General features: G+C 40.6%; 1 non-coding gene across 1 annotated transcript; it reads right to left on the reverse strand.

The window, feature by feature from the left end:
* Positions 1–6,193: 6,193 nt before the first annotated feature.
* On the reverse strand, positions 6,194–6,300 carry LOC139020189 (U6 spliceosomal RNA). The gene has a single exon (XR_011473210.1). It is a non-coding gene; the product is annotated as a U6 spliceosomal RNA (small nuclear RNA).
* Between the last annotated feature and the right edge of the window lie 12,894 nt (positions 6,301–19,194).

Below are 19,194 nucleotides of genomic sequence, written 5' to 3' on the forward strand. Positions count from 1 at the left end.
TAGCAATTTAAAAAGGACCTAAAATAGCCAATTAAAAATTGATTTACATTTTTAAATGCTGAGTATGTAACTCATTTACATGTTTTCCCCACTTTTTTTTTCAATAGATAATAAATTCTCACAGTTCAAAAATTTATTTTATTTAAAAATATTTTATTTTGCCGAAACCGGTTTGGCTCAGTGGATAGAGCATCGGCCTGTGGACTGAAAGGTCCCAGGTTCGATTCCGGTCAAAGGCATGTACCTGGGTTGTGGGCACATCCCCGGTGGGAGATGTGCAGGAGGCAGCTGGTTGATGTTTCTCTCTCATCGATGTTTCTAACTCTCTATCTCTCTCCCTTCCTCTCTGTAAAAAATCAATAAAATATATTTAAAAAATAAATAAAATAAAATAAAAATAAAAATATTTTATTTTTCTATTAAAGTTTACTTTCAATAGTACTTTGTTTTAGTTTTAGGTGTACAGTATAGTGGTTAGATATTCATATACTTTGCAAAGTGGTCCCCCAATATTTCAAGTACATACCCACCTGGCATCTTACATAGCTATTACAATATTATTGACTATATTTCCTATGCTGTACTTTACATCTTCATGACTATTTTGTAACTACCAATTTGTAGTTCTTAATCCCTTCACTTTTTTCACCCAGCCACCCCCCTAATGCCTCTCCCCTCTGGCAACCATCAGTCTGTTCTTTCACAGTTCAAACATTTTTTTTTAAATAAGCAGGTTCAGTTAATTTTTCCCATTCCTGTCTCCCATTGGCTCACACCCAGACTACCAAAGGTAATCCATTATAAGTACTTTTGTATTATTCCAGAATTTCTTTATGAATATACAAATAAAAATATATGCTCTTATTTTGCCCCTTTCCCCCCCACAAAAGGTAGCCTACCCATATCATACACACAGTTCTTCACCTTTCTTTTTTCAGTTAGTGTATATGTCCTAAAGATATTTCTGTATCATTAGCTCATCATTCTTTCTTGGCAGCATAGTATTCCATTTCATGGATACATTATAATTTATTTAACCAGTTTCTTATTGATAGACATTTGGATTGTTTTCTTTTTGTTTTCTATTACAAACAATGCTGCAATGAATAATCTTGTACATAGGTCAATTAACACATGTGCAAGTATGTCCCAAGGGTAAATTCCTAAGGTTGGTATTGCTGGGTCAAAGGGTATATGCATTTGTTGTTTTGATAGATGTTGCCAACTTGCCCTCTATAGGGATTAAATCGATTTACATTCCCGTCAGCAGTAAATGAGGGCACCTGTTTTCCCACAGCCTCGCAACACACAGTGTTAACAAACTTCTTGTCATTTGACAATCTAAGCATTTTTCTCACTATATGTAAGGCTGAAGATTTTCTTTAAATGTTTAAGTTTGTATTTTCTTCTCTCTGAACTGTCTATTCACATTCTTTGTTCATTTTTCTCTGCTGGGGTCCAACCCCAGCAAGTCCAGGGGTCCCCAAAGTGTGGACGGAGTCGGTCTTCAGTTGATCAGCAGCCTAGTCAGGACCTCTAGCCAGGATCTCCAGCCAAGTTCTGGTTAGGATCTGATCAGGATCTGATGAGGATCTGATGTTTATTGTCTTGTTACATCTATTTATACCAGCCGATTTTAATCCTGTCAATTTCTATTCCAAAGGTTAGGGCCTTTCTTATCTCCATTCCAGGGAGTAAAGATTATGTAGATTAACTACCCGCCTGGCATTTAGTTAAGGGGTTGTATCCCCTCCCTAACCTCAGGGAAAAATCTCCACCTGGGGAAACAACCTTTCTCGGAGAGGTGACCTTGGTTAAAACACATGGCGCTAAGGAGAGCAAACATATTAAGAACAATATGCTATATATGCCAGGTCCCTTGAAACATATGCTGTGCAGATGTTTCTTTCCTGCAGCGACTGTGTCAAGCAGCAAGGATGGACTGGCTTCCGGCATTTCTCTTGTTTGTCTTTTTCTCTGTGTTTGGTAGGAGCTTTTTCTATACAAAGAAGATTAACTCTGGCTTATGATGTAAATTGCAGCTACTTTCCTGTAATATTGTGCTAGAAGTTCTAGCCAGTGCATTCTACTATATGAAAATATTCTAAAAGATAAGGCAAAGTATCATTTTTGAACATGGTTATATAGCTAGATAACTTAAAAATGGATTCAAATTAATAAAGTTAATTGAATGCCTTCAGACAAAGAAAATTAAGGCTGTCCTGCATTGGACTGGTTAGAACAGCGATTTTCAACCTTTTTTCATCTCATGGCACATATAAAGTAATTACTAAATTTCTGCAGCACACCAAGAGATATATATATATATTTTTTCCTGTACTGACCAAAAAAAAAAAAAAAAAAGGTATAATTTTTATTTATTCACGCTGGACGTTTATTATTGTGTTGGCTGCTGTCAATTTTTATTTGTTTACTTGTTTACTTGTTTTTCATGGTCATTTTTCAATTTGACAATCTAAGGGAAAAGAGGTCAGTGCCCCTAACTAAATAGTCAGGTATTGCATGTTTTTAAAATTCTTGGGAGAAGAGAGATCGGGGGAAAGATGGCAGCATAGGTAAACACCGGAGACTGCTGCCGCAAACAACCACTTCAAAAATACAACTAAAAGACGGAACGGACATCACCCAGAACCACAGGAAAGCTGGCTGAGGAGAGACTCTTCAACTAGAAGGAAAGACAGCAGCGTCCTGAGGCTCAGAGGAGGTGCAGTGTGGAAAATTTAAAGGTGCAGAGGTGCGTGCGCAAAGCGGGCTGGTGGCTGAGGGCTCGGTTGTTGTTTTCGGTCGGGAGTGAGTCTCAGACTTTGGGCTCCAGATCTGGGCGAGTCTCTAGGGACTCAGACTCAGACAGGAGAAGCGGGATTGTCCGGCATCAGTTGGAACCTAAGGGCAGCTTTCTCTCCGAAGTTTGCAGCGGCTGCCGGGGTTCTGTGAAGCAGAGCCTCTGGGAACAGGACTGAGAGCAGCCATAAATGCTCCCTCCGCCCGCCCTGCTGATCCCGTGCGACCCGCCCCGCCCAAGCCCTGCGCAGAGCCATTTGCCAGATCGCCTCAGGCAAAGGCTAGATTAGCACCTCCCCAGAGGACAGAAGTTTTCCCGGGCAGACACAGGTGATTCTCACAGCCAGTCAGCCTGGTGGGCAAATCCCTCTAGTATTAACTACAACAATCAAGGCTTAACTAGAACAAGACTGCGCACAAAGACCACAAGGGGGTGCACCAAGAAAGCAGAAAAAATGTGGAGACAAAAAAACATGACAGAAATGGAGGATATGGAGCTAAAAAACGCAATTTTGAGGGCTTGCAATAAACTTGTTGAGAGCCTCACGAAAACTAATGAGACCCTCGATGCTACGATAAAGAAACTAGAAATTAAGCATACACGGACTGAAATAAAGAATATTATACCCTCTGGCAGACCAGAGGAGCGCAAGAATCAAGTCAAAGATTTGAAATGCGAAGAAGCAAAAAACACCCAACCGGAAAAGCAAAATGAAAAAAGAATCCAAAAATATGAAGATAGTGTAAGGAGCCTCTGGGACAGCTTCAAGCGCACTAATATCAGAATAATAGGGGTGCCAGAAGATGAGAGACAGCAAGATATTGAAAACCTATTTCAAGAAATAATGGCAGAAAACTTCCCTCACCTGGTGAAAGAAATGGATTTACAGGTCCAAGAAGCGCAGAGAACCCCAAACAAAAGGAATCCAAAGAGGACCACACCAAGACACATCATAATTAAAATGCCAAGAGCAAAAGACAAAGAGAGAATCTTAAAAGCAGCAAGAGAAAGAGACTCAATTACCTACAAGGGAATACCCATATGACTGTCAGCTGATTTCTCAACAGAAACTTTGCAGGCCAGAAGGGAATGGCAAGAAATATTCAAAGTGATGAATACCAAGGACCTACAACCAAGAGTACTTTATCCAGCAAAGCTTTCATTCAGAATTGAAGGTCAGATAAAGAGCTTCACAGATAAGGAAAAGCTAAAGGACTTCATCACCACTAAACCAGTATTATACGAAATGCTGAAAGGTATCCTTTAAGAAGAGGAAGAAGAAAAAGGTAAAGATACAAATTATGAACAACAAACATGCATCTATCAACAAATGAATCTAAGAATCAAGTGAATAAATAATCTGATGTACAGAATGAACTGGTGATTACAATGAATCAGGGACATAGAAAGGGAATGGACTGACTATTCTTGGTGGGGAAGGGGAATGGGAGATGCGGGAAGAGACTGGACAAAAATCGTGCACCTATGGGTGAGGACAGTGGGTGGGGAGTGAGGGCGGGAACTGGGAGGAAGGGAGTTATGGGGAAAAAAAGAACAAATGTAATCTGAACAATAAAGATTTAATAAGATTAAAAAAAGAAAAGAAAAAAAAAATAGATGGATAGAGAGCTCTATTGACCTGGGTTAAGAGTGGCCAAGGGGCTTGTGCCAGACTGTCAGAAAGTATGACATCTGTGACCTCAAAAATGGGACTATTTGCTTTCTAGAAGTGATGCAGGTTTATGTGTTTGAAATAAAATTCCTCATTTGTAAACTAAGCTGGGTCCTGAAAAAAAGAAAAAAATTCTTGGGAGAAAAAAAAAATCTTGTGGTAGAATTGTACCTCTGACACCTATTTTATTAAACAATGTCATCCAAGTGAATTCAATGATAAATAAATAAATATTCTTTCGGCCATCAGTGTGCCTGCTGTGGCACACTGGTTGAAAACTGCTGGCTTAGAGGGACAACTGAGCCGGTGTGTGGGAAAGCAATTTTAAGATGATAAAGTACTCTACATTTGCCTCGCTTTATGTTTAAGACCTCCATGTCAATATCGTTGTTAAGTTATCTGACTGAAAAAGTTGCTTGTAACCACTTTCTCCTGCCATCATTCTACCCAGATTCTGCACCCTCTATCCGGAATCTGCTCCCTGCTCCCTGAGTAATATTCTATATTTTGGCAGAGTAAATAGCTTCTTTATTTAAAACAAGTACTCACTAGACTTCTAGAACATCATTTATGCCTGGTTTTGCTCCTATTTTAGTTTCCTTTTCTCTGTCTTTATCTTTTTTCAGACCTCTAAATATTGGTATTTCCAGACTTCTAAATATTGCTCACTTCTAAGACTTCTAACTCTACCCTCATTTCCTTGGTGATCTCATCAAAGTCACCAGTTGCCGAGAGCTAGGCTCTACGTGATCTCCCACTACATCTCTCTGATTTTATCTCCTGTTGCATTGCTCTCTCACTCACTCAGTTCTAGCTTCACCGGTCACCTCAGGGCCTTCATATGTATATATGTATATTTATTGTATATATATATATATTGATTTCAGAGAGGAAGGGAGAGGGAGAGAGAGATAGAAACATTAATGATGAGAGAGAATCTGGGGTGCCAGATCAAAGGCTGCCTCCGGCATGCCCCCCACTAGGGATTGAGCCCGCAACTAGGGCATGTGCCCTCACCAGGAATCAAACCGTGATCTCACTCAACCACTGAGCCATAGGCTGGGCCCTTTGCACTTATTGCTCTTCCTTCACAGTCCCTCCCTTACTTCACGAAGGTCTTTGCTCAAATGTTATCTCCTTTGTTAGTCCTTCCCTTAGTCATCTTATCTAAGATGCACATACCACCCCAGGTCCTCTCTCATCCCTCATCCTTCTTGTCATTTATACATTTTTTTGTTTACTTGTTTATTTATCTCTCCCCACAAGATGGCATAGACTTTTTTGTGTTGTTCATTGCTACATCTCTAGAGCCTATGGAATGGCTCACAATAAGCACAGTAAATGTTGGAATAAACATATAAATGAATGAATGCTGCTTCCTCTGACTAGAATGCCATTCATCTGCCTAATTCCTACTCATCCCTTAAAGAGCAATGTAAATATTACTTCCCTTAAGCAGCCTTTCCTGATTGACCAAGCTTGTTTAATTTCTCAACCTGTGTGCTCATAATACTATCTAGTTTTGTTAAATCCATCAGAGCATCTTAATTGTTTGTTTACTTGTTTGCTCCCCCACCTCACTGCTATGTCTTTTGTTGTTCTAATTCAGGCGCATAGCAAATATCTTGCTGGGAATGGAACTATGCTCAGTAAATGTTTAGGGACTGAGTGGTGACTGAATAAATGATGAATGAACAAACCTAGAACAATTTTTTTTTTTTAATATGGAATGCTTCATGAATTTGTGTGTCATGCTTGCGGTAGGGCCATGCTAACCTTCTCTGTATCATTCCAATTTTAGCATATGTGCTGCCAAAGTGAGCACAACAATTATTATTTTTGATAAGTATAAATTACCATGCAGGAATCCATAGGTTTTACTTCAGAACATATTTATAAATGAAATTTTATTCAGCTAAGACACCTGAGTTAGATATTCAACTGAATGGAAAACAGACAAAAATGCAAATAATTTCATATTTACTCACTCATTCAATTCACTCACTCACTCATTCAGGAAATATTTACTAAGAACTGTTCATATACTAGGCAGTGTTCTAGGTAATGGAGATATAGTTATGCATAAGGCAAACTCCCTGTCCTAATAGGGTTTTGTTGCCATTGCCAAAATAGAACCATGTGTCTTTTTTAAAAAATATATATTTTATTGATTTTTTACAGAGAGGAAGGGAGAGGGATAGAGAGTTAAAAACATCAATGAGAGAGAAACATCGATCAGTTGCCTCCTGCACGCCCCCTACTGGGGATGTGCCCGCAACCAAGGTACATGCCCTTGACCGGAATCAAACCTGGGGCCCTTGTGTCCTCAGGCCGATGCTCTATCCACTGCGCCAAACCAGTCAGGGCAAATCATGTGTCTTAATGGGTTTATTTTATGCAGAGCATAGAGCTTGATTCCATTAATTTTTATTTATTTATTTATTCTAGCAAAAGCAGTTTTATTACAGAAAAGCTTCCTGCTGCAGGGGAGGTACCCCAGCTGGTTGCCCTCCATTTAATTTTTTATTTGACACTGACACACCTAGATCTCAAGTTTAAAATATTTTTATTTAAACATTTTTTATTGCCCTAGCCAGTTTGGCTCAGTGGATAGAGCGTCGGCCTGCGGACTGAAGGGTTCCAGGTTCGATTTCGGTCAAGGGCATGTATCTTGGTTGCAGGCACATCCCAGTAGGGGGTATGGAGGAGGCAGCTGATCGATGTTTCTCTCTCATTGATGTTTCTAACTCTCTATCCCTCTCCCTTCCTTTCTGTAAAAAAATCAATAAAATATATTTTTAAAAATCAATAAACATTTTTTATTCTTGAAAATAAAAAGTATTTACATATTAAATATATAGAGAGAGATAGAGAAAGAGAAAGTAAATATAATAAAATGTCAACAATTGGTGACTGTAGGTGACTGGTTGCTCATTGTACTATTTTTGCAACTTTTCTATAGATTTGAACAATTTAAACATAAAATTAAAAGATAAAGTATATGTTTACTTGTATTTTCATCTTATTATTATTTAAAATTCTATAGATGTTGCTGGATTATTGTTCAAAAAGGCTATAGTAACACACACACACACTATGGTAAATTTGAGAGTGTCCATATCTACAGTTTCTTCCCAGCACAGGATGCTGTTTGATAGTTACTTTCATTTTTATTTTCCTGGCTACTATTTTCATATATATGTTGGCTACTTGGATTCCTTCCTGTGGATTGCCTGTTCTTCGTCTGCCTTGCTCTTGGTTGGCTTGTCTTTTTCTTATCTGTTTGTAATGACATTAACTCTTTGCTTGTCATATGTGCTGCAGATATTTTTAGCAGTCCTGATTTTCATTATGTCTTTTGTATCTTTTCCCTTGTTATTGTTTGTCCTTTTGTGTAGTCAGATAGGTCTGTCTTTTTTAATTTGGGCTTCTGACTTTCCCAAGTTGACTTTGCCTTTCTGATATCTATATAATAAAAGCCTAAGCAACCATTATGGTGGAATGACCAGAACAACCAGTCGCTATGATGTGCACTGACCACCAGGGGGCAGACTCTCAATGCAGGAGCTGCCCCCTGGTGGTCAGTGTGCTCCCACAGGGGGAGTGCCGCTCAGTCAGAAGCTGGGCTCACGCTGGTGAGCACAGCTGCCACTGTGGGAGCCTCTTCCGACTCCGAGGCAGCACTACTGTGCCGCGACAGCAGGTGCAGCAGGCCAGGATGAGTGGGAGCAGCATGGCACCTGGCCCCAATTTGGGCTCCTCCCTGGCCACCTGCCACTTGGCACACTGCTACATCCCCTGAGAGGTCACAAACTGTGAGAGGGCACAGGCTGGGTTGAGGGAACACCCCTGACCCCCAGTGCATGAATTTTGTGCACCGGGCCTCTAGTAAGTTTATAAGCTGCCTTTCTTATACAAGTTTATATAATTTTTTCCTTATATTTTCTTCTAATTACATATTATAATTTTTTATATCTAAAGCTTTACTCTATAGAGAATATTTTTTAAAAATATATTTTATGCCGAACCGGTTTGGCTCAGTGGATAAAGCGTCGGCCTGCGGACTCAAGGGTCCCGGGTTCGATTCCGGTCAAGGGCATGTACCTTGGTTGTGGGCACATCCCCAGTGGGGGCGTGCAGGAGGCAGCTGATCAATGTCTCTCATCGACGTTTCTAACTCTCTGTCCCTCTTCCTTCTTCTCTGTGAAAAATCAATAAAATATATTAAAAATATATATATATTTTATTGATTTTTTACAGAGGAAGGGAGAGAGATAGAGAGTTAGAAACATTGATGAGAGAGAAACATCGATCAGCTGCCTCCTGCACATCTCCTACTGGGGATGTGCCCACAACCCAGGTACATGCCCTTGACCGGAATCGAACCTGGGACCCTTCAGTCCGCAGGCCGACGCTCTATCCACTGAGCCAAACCAGTTTTGGCGAGAATATATTTTGGAATGTAGGTGGTAGAGGTCTAGAATTATTTTCTAACAAATGTTAAATAAGCAAACAGGACAGACTGAAAACTATGTTAGCCCTAAAAAATACAGAAAATTAGCTCTACCTGCTTCTTTTCCACAGCTGGGAGACCCATTCTTGGGATTTCTCAAGTCTTAGCTCCTTTGGATAGATTATCGAACTGAATCTAGGATCAACTGCATTTCTGACTCCAGTTAGAACACATTATAAATGTAATACATATCCACTATGGGAAATATAGGAATGTGCTCTTGAGATGATGTCATGACTTTGACAGTAAGTATGTGACCCCACATCTTATCAAACAAGGCCAGAATTGTGTTCACTTCATATAAAATTGTTTTCAGTCTCAAAACTTTAGTGGATATTTAAATTGTGTTCTGTGGAGTCAGAGGTTGCTGTGGCGGGTGTAAAGCTGGCAGAGGGTCCATAGGGCTCTAGATCACCCACTCAGGATTCAACTAGGTAGATCTATTTAAAACTTCATTTTAAAAGTTTGAAAAACACAATCTACAAATAAAACCAATGTTCAAATGCAAGATCACAAAATTGCAGTATATTAAATTTTGTTTCAAACTCATACTCTTTTTTACACTTAAAATGACAACCCACTTACACTGTCTGACCAAGCTTTCCCCACCCTCCCCCTGTCCTTTCCTTGTTTGCTCCTCAGACACAGGTTCTTTGACCTCTTTTCTCTCTCTATCTTTGGCCTGAGTTCCTCCTGCCTTCATTTCTAACTTCTCTAGCCTGTAGCTCTTGGTTCTTTACTTTGACCCCACATTCCCTTACCTTTCTGTGGTTCACCTGCAAAAGGGCTCACAGGACTGCTAGGCTACAAGGAGTGTTTCCTATTATCGACAACAGCCCTTTTAAACCTCCACAAATCTCTGACCTTCCCCTCTCACCCTCTAAGAATGACCTCACCTCCTCCTTTAAGAAAAACAGAGGGCTTTAAAAGGAACTCCCCCGACTTCCTGCCTCCAAAATAACACCCCTCCTTTCCACTTATTAAGGCTATTTTTTCCCACCTATGCTGAGGATCACACACACACACACACCCATACTCTAGAGCTCTGCACTACTAATCACCTTCTCTCTCTGGCTCACTAGTCTTTAACCGGTTCAGTTATAACTCAGCAATTTGATAGAGTCAGCACGAAGGCTCCCCCTGTCTATTTATAGGCACTTCTGTGATGCTCCTGTGACCATGGACCCAACCGTTCTTCTTGTTATCCTATTTTGGAAAGCAGCTCAAGTTTACCAAAGAAGCAGTGGCAAATAGCTAAAAAAAAATCTTTATGCATATACACTGACCCTTGAACAACATGGGTTTGAACTGAGCAGGGCCACTTATATGCAGATTTTTTTTCAATAAATACTGTAAATGCATTTTCTCTTCCTTATGATTTTCTTAATAACATTTTCTTTTCTCTAGATTACTTTGCTTATTCAGCTGATGTTTTTGTTTATACAGAAAAATGTAGGGAGGGAAAAGGTGGAAAGACTTAACCAAGTTACTGAAAATAATCCTATATAATAAAAGCCTAATATGCAAATTGTCCCCTAAGGCAGTCGTTCAACTGGGAGTTCAGCTGCTCGCTATGACGTGCACTGACCACCAGGGGGCGGTGCAGAACATGGCGGGTGTTGGTGACGCAGTGCTTACAGTGGGCAGTAGTGGAGGCGCTGCTGGCCCTGATAGGCCCCAATGATAGGGACCGAAGCAGGATGGTGGAGCAGGTGAGCGGGTGGTGCCAGGCCACGGCGAGTGTGAGCAGGGGCCCAGGTGCTGCCCAGGGCCCAGAGGTCATCTGGGACCTGCCCTTCCACGCCAGATGCTCACGCTTGAATCGCCAGCCAGGCCTAGGGACCACACCCGTGCATGAATTTCGTGCACCGGGCCCCTAGTATTGGAATAATTGTCGAGTATTATACCAGGATAATAATGAAGAGGATGGCCAAACTTCTGAATCTGTCGATGAGTCAGATGCATCTCTTTTTAAGCTAGTAGTTAGTGAGACAGGTTGGCAGGAATTAACAATTTTCAGAGATCCAAGGATCCAAATGACCTACCAAATGACTGGTCTCAGAAACTAAACTTGCTGTTATCTACATCTCATAGACAAAGAAGAGATGACACATAATCCACAATAAGGGACCTGAAGTCCTTAATGTTTATGACAAGGCATTCGAACTAAAAGTCATAAAAATAGACTTAGTTCATGGTGCCTGGTAAACTTTTTTCTCTATTCACAACTTTCCTATCTAAACTTTAAAAGATAAATGACAATATTTGAAGTTTTCTTGGTTTCTAATTTCTCTAGTTTTCATTCCCCAGATGGCTAGTACCAGCAAACCATTCATATTTATTTGCTCTGCCTCTTCCATTTAAGTGCACTTAGGATTTGTTTTAGTAACTAACTATTCCTTGATACCCTTGTATTCAATAGTTTCAGAAAGCAGAATACCTTATTGATATTGAAATAGTTTCCTGCCAAGGGCCTTTGCTAAATTAAGATTTAATCTTATCCTTTAGCTTCTATAGAAAGATTATTATAAGATATGTCCTTTCAAAGAAATATTTCCTACATCTTTTGCAAAGTCAAATTAAAGATATCCATTTATTCATTCACTTAACAAATATTTATTGAATCCTGATTACATGACAGGATACAAACATGAATAAAACCTAGTCCCTGCCCTGAAGGAGAACACAACTTAGGGAAATGCAGACACATAAATAAACTATAATATAGTGTTCAAGTGTCTGTAATTAAAGGCATGAATAAAGTGCTTTGGGAGCAAAAGGGGAGGGAAAGAGTAATTCAGCCTCAGGGTAAAAAAGAGCTTCTCAGACCCAGTTATATGCAAGTTGGATACTGAAGGCTGAGAAGAGCTACCCTGACCAAGACTGGAGTAGAGAAAGACATTTCCAGAGCCAAGAGCCTGACTAAAGATGGGCAAGTATGAATTAGCTTCACAAATGCAGAGAACAATCACTAGGGTGGGAAAGGCACCAGGAAGTATCCAGAGATAAGGCCAGAAAACTAAGGTAGGGCCCACTTTTAAAAAAAATCCTCATCAGAGGATTTTGTTTCCCATTGATTTTTAGATAGAGTGGAAGGCAGGGAGGAAGGAGGGAGGGAGAGAAGAAAGAGAAAGGGAGAAAGAGAGAGGGAGGGAGGGAGGGAGGGAGGGAGGGAGAGAAGAGAGAGAGAGGGAGGGAGAGAGAAACATCAATTGTTTGCCTCTAGCACATGCCCCAGCTAGCTGGGGATCGAACCTGCAACTGAGGTGTGTGCCCTTGACTGAGAATGGAACCCATGACCCTTCTGTCCTTGGGCCAACACTCTATCCACAGAGCCAATTGGGTCAGGTCTAGGGTCCACTTTTAAAGAGACTTGAGATATAATGGATCAAACTTATAGGCCCTGGAGTCAGACTGCCCTTTGTATACAATTTACCACTGACTAGCTATGAAAACCTTGGGTGACTTAATATGCTAAGCCTCATTTCCCCATCCTTAAAAGAGAAATGCATTCATTCAACGCATTTATTGATCACGCACTGTGAGCCAAATGCATAATAATAATGCCAGCCTAATAGAGTTGTTGTTAGGACAAGTAATAAATGTAAAGCATTTTGAATGGTGCCTAACCCATAGTAAGTGCTGACTAAATGTTAGTTAAAAGTATTAATTTTATAATGTTAAAATGGCTTCTTCCATGACAAAGGGTGTGCTTTTTATCTCGAAAACAACAGGGAACTGTTTAAGATTTCTAGGGGAGAATCAACATTGGATTTCTCATTTTTTTATTTTTATTTTTTATTTTATTTTATTTTATTTTTTATTTTTTATTTTTTTCGCTAAAAGTATTACAAAGTGTATTACATAAGTGTCCTTTTTTCCCCCCCGCCCTAACATTGGATTTCTTTTTAGAAAGATTATTGGCAGCAGAAGAGGATAGAGGGGAAGATTGGAGAGAGATAAGATAAGGAGATAAATATTAGGTAATTCCACAAGTCCAAGATTTACTAATACTTAACACATATTAGTGGGGATGGGGTTGGACATGAAGGCGGAGATCTGAGAAATGTTTAGATGAGAGAACTTGATAATTGATATGGAGATGAGGAATCAAAGATGACATTCACATTCTGGCATGGGTGAGAGGATTAATGATGTCTTTAAATGAGAGAGGTCATGTAAAAAAGTGACATGGTCAGCCAGTGTATCTAAGTGGCTGAGCATCCACTTATGAACCAGAAAGTCATGGTTTGATTCCCAGTCAGGGCACATGCCTGGTTGCAGACTCGAACCCCAGTAGGGGGTGTGCAGGAGGCAGTTGATCAATGATTCTCATCATTGATGTTCCTCTCTCTCCCTTCTTCTCTGAAATAAAAAAAAATCTATAATAATAAAAGTGTAATATGCTAATTAGACCAGATGTCCTTCTGGATGAAGGATGAAGCCGGGGCTGTGAGGGTTCGGCAGCTGGGGGAAGGAAGGCCTACTCTTGCTCGAATTTCGCGTGCATCAGGCCTCTAGTATATATATATTTAAAAACTGATATGATGTGGACAGAGATTGGAGTAAAATATGATGATAAAGTGTGCAACTCAAGACAATAGGAATGGGATAAAAACTTTAATATTGTACATGTTGTCATTGTCAATACATTTGAAATTCCTCATGGTGCCCAACCTCAGTTATGTCTCCTTCCTCCTTATCCCAATATAATATTTACTCTGATTTTTGTACTTATTATTCTCTTATTTTCCTTCCATTTTATGATGAATATATATGTTCTTCAATACACTGTGTTTTCTGTTATGCCCAGATTTCAAGATTCCCAAGAAGCCACCAGGGAGCCATCCAATCCGATGCAAAAGCAAAGAGTCTTTTATTTTAAGCCCGGGCTTAGCTCCTCTACCTTCCTTACTGACGCAGCAGCAGGTGGCAAAGAGAGAGCAGTCTGCTCGAACCAGGGGTTTCATAGAGGGTTGGAGTAGGGGCGGGAGAGGGGGCTGTGCCCCCCGCCGATTGGCCAGGTGCGAGCTGGTGACCCATTACACAGGATGTGGTCATAGCGATGGCGTGCACTTCCCTTGATTACCATTGGTTAGTCCAGAGAAATGGTGGGTGTGGCTAGCAGAGGCTCCTTCCGAGGGGGAAGGAGCCTTCGCTGAGCACATGGTTCCATACAAAATGGAGGTCCCTTAATGGATGGGAAGCCAGCCACTCGGCTCCCATGCAAGGCCTGCCGCCGTGGGCGTCACAGGGAGGCGGGCCGCCCACCACCCCGCCTGGCCCTTGGGTCGCCCGCTGCTCGGCCCGAAAGTGACTCGGAGGCCGAGGAGGGCGGCCCGGGTCCTTCTGGGCGTCCGCGGGCCTGCGCCTATCTGGTCAGGCGCTGCCTCGGCCATGGCTGCCCGTCATCCTCCCTGCCGGATGCCTGCGGGGCCACGTGCCCCCCCCCCCCCCGGCCCTTTCATTTTCATATTACATATATTCTTCTCTGCCTTTTCTTTCCCTCAACATTAAGTTTGTGAGACTTATCCATGATGTTTGTGACTATAGTACTTTCATTTTCACTGTTATATAATATTCCATCACATGAATATAAAACTACCTATCCATTCTACTATGCATGGGCACTTGGGTTGTTTTCATTTTTTTGTTCTTACGAACAGAGATATCATGAGCTTCTTTGTGCATGTCTACTGGTATATAGTGCAAGAGGTTCTCTAGGATTTATAGCTAGTCTTTGAATTACTAGGTAGTAGAATATTCATATTCTTCAACTTTCCAGAATAATGCCTAATTGTTTTCCAAAGAAACTGTAACAATCATACATTTTTTACTTTTTGCTATTCTGGAGGTTAAAGTGGTATCTTACTGTGGTTTGAATTTTCAGTTCTTTGATTATTAATGAGGTTGTGCAACTTTTCAAATGTTTATTGACCATTCAAGATTCTGCTTCTATGAAATGCCCCTTTGTATCTTTTGCCTTACTTGGTAATATATCTTTTGGTTATGTATTTTGTAAATACGAGGCACGAGGCAAAGGGTTTTCACACAGGTTACCTCATTAATCCTCACAACCTACTGAGACAGGCCTGTAAACCAGAACAAGCAGAATAGGGAAACTGAGACATAATTAAACAGCAGTTTGCAGCCACCTAGTAAATCCTATCTTCTCTAAACCAGGGACACTTAAGAATAAAAGATTTGCACTTCTCTCCAACCAGATTTAAAGTTTAAATCACCCTACTCAGGGAGACAGGTAGCAGAAATCCAATTAGTGCCATTTGCCAACCACACCCAAGGACAGATGAAGTTAAGAGAATAAACCTCATTTTGGTATGTCAGCATAAAGCTGATGAATATTCTATTGAGATCCTCCCTTAAGACCTCCCCTTGGGGGGGGGAGGGGGTAAGAGATCAACCAAAGGACTTGTACTAGTATGCACGCATATAAGCATAACCAATGGATGCAAGGCATTGGCGGGGGTGGGCGGGTGGAGGTGGAGGTGGTGGTGGTGGTGGGGACATGTGTTGGGGAGGGGGGTTAGGGGGGTTGGGGGAAGGTCAATGGGGAAAAAAAAGGAGACATATGTACTACTATTTGTAATACTTTAAACAATAAAATAACATTAAAAAAGCCCCCCCCCCCCCCCCCCCCCCGCAAAAAAGACCTCCCCTAAATGCCCAGCCTTTAAAACCTCTCAAAGCAAAGGTCTAACCCATGTTCTCCTTCCCAGGAGTTCTCCTCTGCCTGTTCCACAGTTCTTCCCCTACAGGCAAGTGTCTCCAAAACTCTAAAGAACCCCATGAGGCTTGTAACCAGGGCAGCAATGAGCAGTGGCAGTTCATCCCAGGCAAACCCCCTGAACCTGTCCCCAAGGCCCCCTTTTCTCTGATTTGGTGAGCCAAAGCAGCCCCTCCTAGGCTCATTTTCCCAGTCCTTCTTTGTTTCATTGTCCCCAGCTTTAATAAACGTCCTCTAAAATTCACCTGGCCCTAACTGGTTTAGCTCAGTGGCTAGAGCGTCGGCCTGCGGACTGAAAGGTCTCAGGTTCGATTCCGGTCAAGGGCATGTACCTTGGTTGCAGGCACATCCCTAGTAGGAGGTGTATTGGAGGTAGCTGATCAATGTTTCTCTCTCATCGATGTTTCTAACTCTCTATCCCTCTCCCTTCCTCTCTGTAAAAAATTAATAAAATATATAAAAAAAATAAAATTCACCTGGATTTGTATTGTGACACTTTTTCTGCACAAAGTTGAGTATACACACTACCGCTGGCCCTAGGCAGACCTGTTCAGGGCCAGGTCCCCTTTCTGGTAACACTACTGCCTTGAATCCTTTTTTTGGAGCAAAAGATTTTTATAAGTTAATAAGTCTTCTCTGCTGTATAAGATATCTATAGATGGAAAGACAAAAGGAACATACCTGTAAGGTTCCTAACCTTAGCAGTTGTCAGGCATCCAGACCCAACACATTTATTTTAGGAATGACCTTAATTTTGGCTTTATTTTACAAATACTATCTGAAAGCAGCATTCTTTTAATCAGTTAAATTAGTTAGTTATTTTTCATCAAAAATAATTTGCATTTGAAAAAGAGAATAACAAAAGACAGTGAGGTGCTCCCGGTTTAGCCCCTTGCTAGTTCAGGTGAAGAACACAAACAGACAGCACCCAGGATCACCTGGGAGCTTGTTAGAAATGCAGATTCATTGCTTCACTCAGCCCAGCTGAATCAAGATCTACATTTTAAAAGATCCCCAGGTGGCTATGCACTTTAGAAAGTTTGAGAAGGGCTGGCTAACTACATGATGGTAGACACTATGTGTGAAATCCGTTTAGCACTGAGGTTGAAAGGACGTTTTTGTTTTTCTAGCACATACAGAGCCAAACTATGCCTAGCAGTTTTAGGCATCAGTATTTGAATTTTTGTGGAGTCCTCCTGATAAAATGGAGCAGAGAAGAAGTGAGGTGCATTGATCCATCAGGTAGGAAGGATTCTGGTTTCACAGCCTCAGAAAAAGAAAACAGAAAAAACAACTTGGCCTGAAATAGGCCTGATTGAGGTCCAATTTACTTTCTTTTTTTTTCCAGAATGACCTATACAATTGATCCAACTCTCCACTTCATTTTGAGTGTATGATAAGTCTGACAGTCTTATATTAACTAGACAAGTTCAACTAATAGATTTTTGAGCCAGAGGACCATAGAAATCATTTGTACCAAGTCTTATTTTACAGATGAAACAAGTGAAGCACCAAGCAATTAAATGAGAGATTACACAATAAGGACTCAGGGACTCCAGTTGGTAAGGACTGGAGTCCCAGTCCCGGGATTTCCCCATTAAATCAGATTAGGAATTTCCCTGCACTCTAGAAGCATCTTCTGGACCAAACAGGCTAAAATTCAGTGTTGTTGTTGTTGTTTTTGATGATCAGAAAAATAAATTACTATTTGGGGGAAAAAGCCTGTTAATCCAAAAACAACACAGAAAGCAACTTCATTAGTGAAAAAAATTCTCTAACACCCATGTGTTTTTAACCCCTATAATAATTGTAAAGCAGCAAAATAACTTAAGTGGCACCATCTTCCGGGCCTTTCTAACTCCACTGAAGTGTTTGGACCCAAGGGAGCAACTGACAGACTTTCCCACTCTTCTCACCATATTCTATCTTAGAATTCCAAGTAATGATTTGAAACTTTAACTCTGTGGTGAGTTTCTACTTCCCAAATTACATTGCTTAGGCCAACCCCACACTTACTGCAGCGGCCCCACCTCCAGAAAGGCAGAGGTGGAGTGACTCTATTGTTCTGGCCTTCCTTTCTTTGTCCACTCCCAGCCTCCGGCCAGTCACCTTAAGCCATCCTTCAGAGATCTAAAAAAGGCCTGGGGTTTTCCCTGCTGCCTGGTTGGTTTATGACAAATACTGCTGCTCCCCTATTTTAAAACTTCCCTTTCCCCATAAGGAGTATTTCTGTGGTCACGGGGGAATGTTACAACTAATAATAAACAGAGATTTAAGCAGCTTGAAAGGAGTTACTTATACTTCTAAAATCATAAAACAAGGATGCAAATAAACTGCCAGCAGAGGTTCTGTCCTGGGAGGGGTGTGGGCCTGTGTATGGAGGGGAGTCAAGAACACTTTTACTGTATCTGAATTGTTAGACTGTTTTGTAAAAAAAAGACATATCCACTTGTTACATAAATAAAGTAAGTAATCATAAAAAATAAGAACATGCTCATATTAACATTTTAATCTATATACTGAAGGAAATAAAAGTTTCCCATTCCTGATTCCCCAACCCACTCCCCAAAAGAAACCCGTTGGCAAGTTTTCCTGCTCTTCCATTAATGTTCTGAGCATATTTAAACATATCCATTTCTCTATTTTTTTTCTACACAAAATAGGACCATAAAATATGTTTCTGAACTTCTTTTATTCATCTAACACTATGTATACCTTAAGTAAATTGGCTCTTACAAATATGGCACACTCAATTAAAAAAAAATATATATATATATTCTTATTTATTTCAGAGAGAGGGAGAGATAGAAACATCAGTGACAAGAATCAGCTGCCTCCTGCACACCCCACACTGAGGATCGAGCCGGAAACTGGGGCATAGGCCTTGACTGGAATTGAACCAGGGACCCTTCAGCCAAGGCAACTAATTAATGATTCTCTCTTACCACTGATGTTTTTCTCTCTCTCCCTTTCTCTCTGAAATCAATAAAAATATATTTTAAAACAATTTTGGCCATTCTGATAGGTGTATAGTGATATCTTTTTGTTTTAGTTACAAATCCCTAATGATATGATGTTGAATATCTTTATTTATTTGATTAATCCTCACTGGCATAAGAGGAACTGTCCCAAACAAAACAGGAATTATGGTAATCCTACATATTAGCTGCTACAATAACTTTATAAAGATATATATTAAAATTTTTTAAATTAATTAATTTTATTTTATGTTTTATTTATTTTTTAAAATATATTTTTATTGATTTCAGAGAGAAAGGGAGAAGGAGAGAGAGTTAGAAACATCAATGATGACAGAGAATCATTGATTGGTTGCCTCCTGCATGCCCCCCACCAGGGATTGAGCCTGCAACCCAGGGATGTGCCCCTGGCTGGAATCGAACCTGTGACCCCTCAGTCCGCAGGCTGACACTCTATCCACTGAGCCAAGCCAGCCAGGGCTA

Source organism: Myotis yumanensis, unplaced genomic scaffold (genome assembly GCF_028538775.1).
Source record: "Myotis yumanensis isolate MYYU_CA2020_CCGP unplaced genomic scaffold, mMyoYum1.0.hap1 SCAF_11, whole genome shotgun sequence".
NCBI classification, from domain to species: Eukaryota; Metazoa; Chordata; class Mammalia; order Chiroptera; family Vespertilionidae; genus Myotis; species Myotis yumanensis.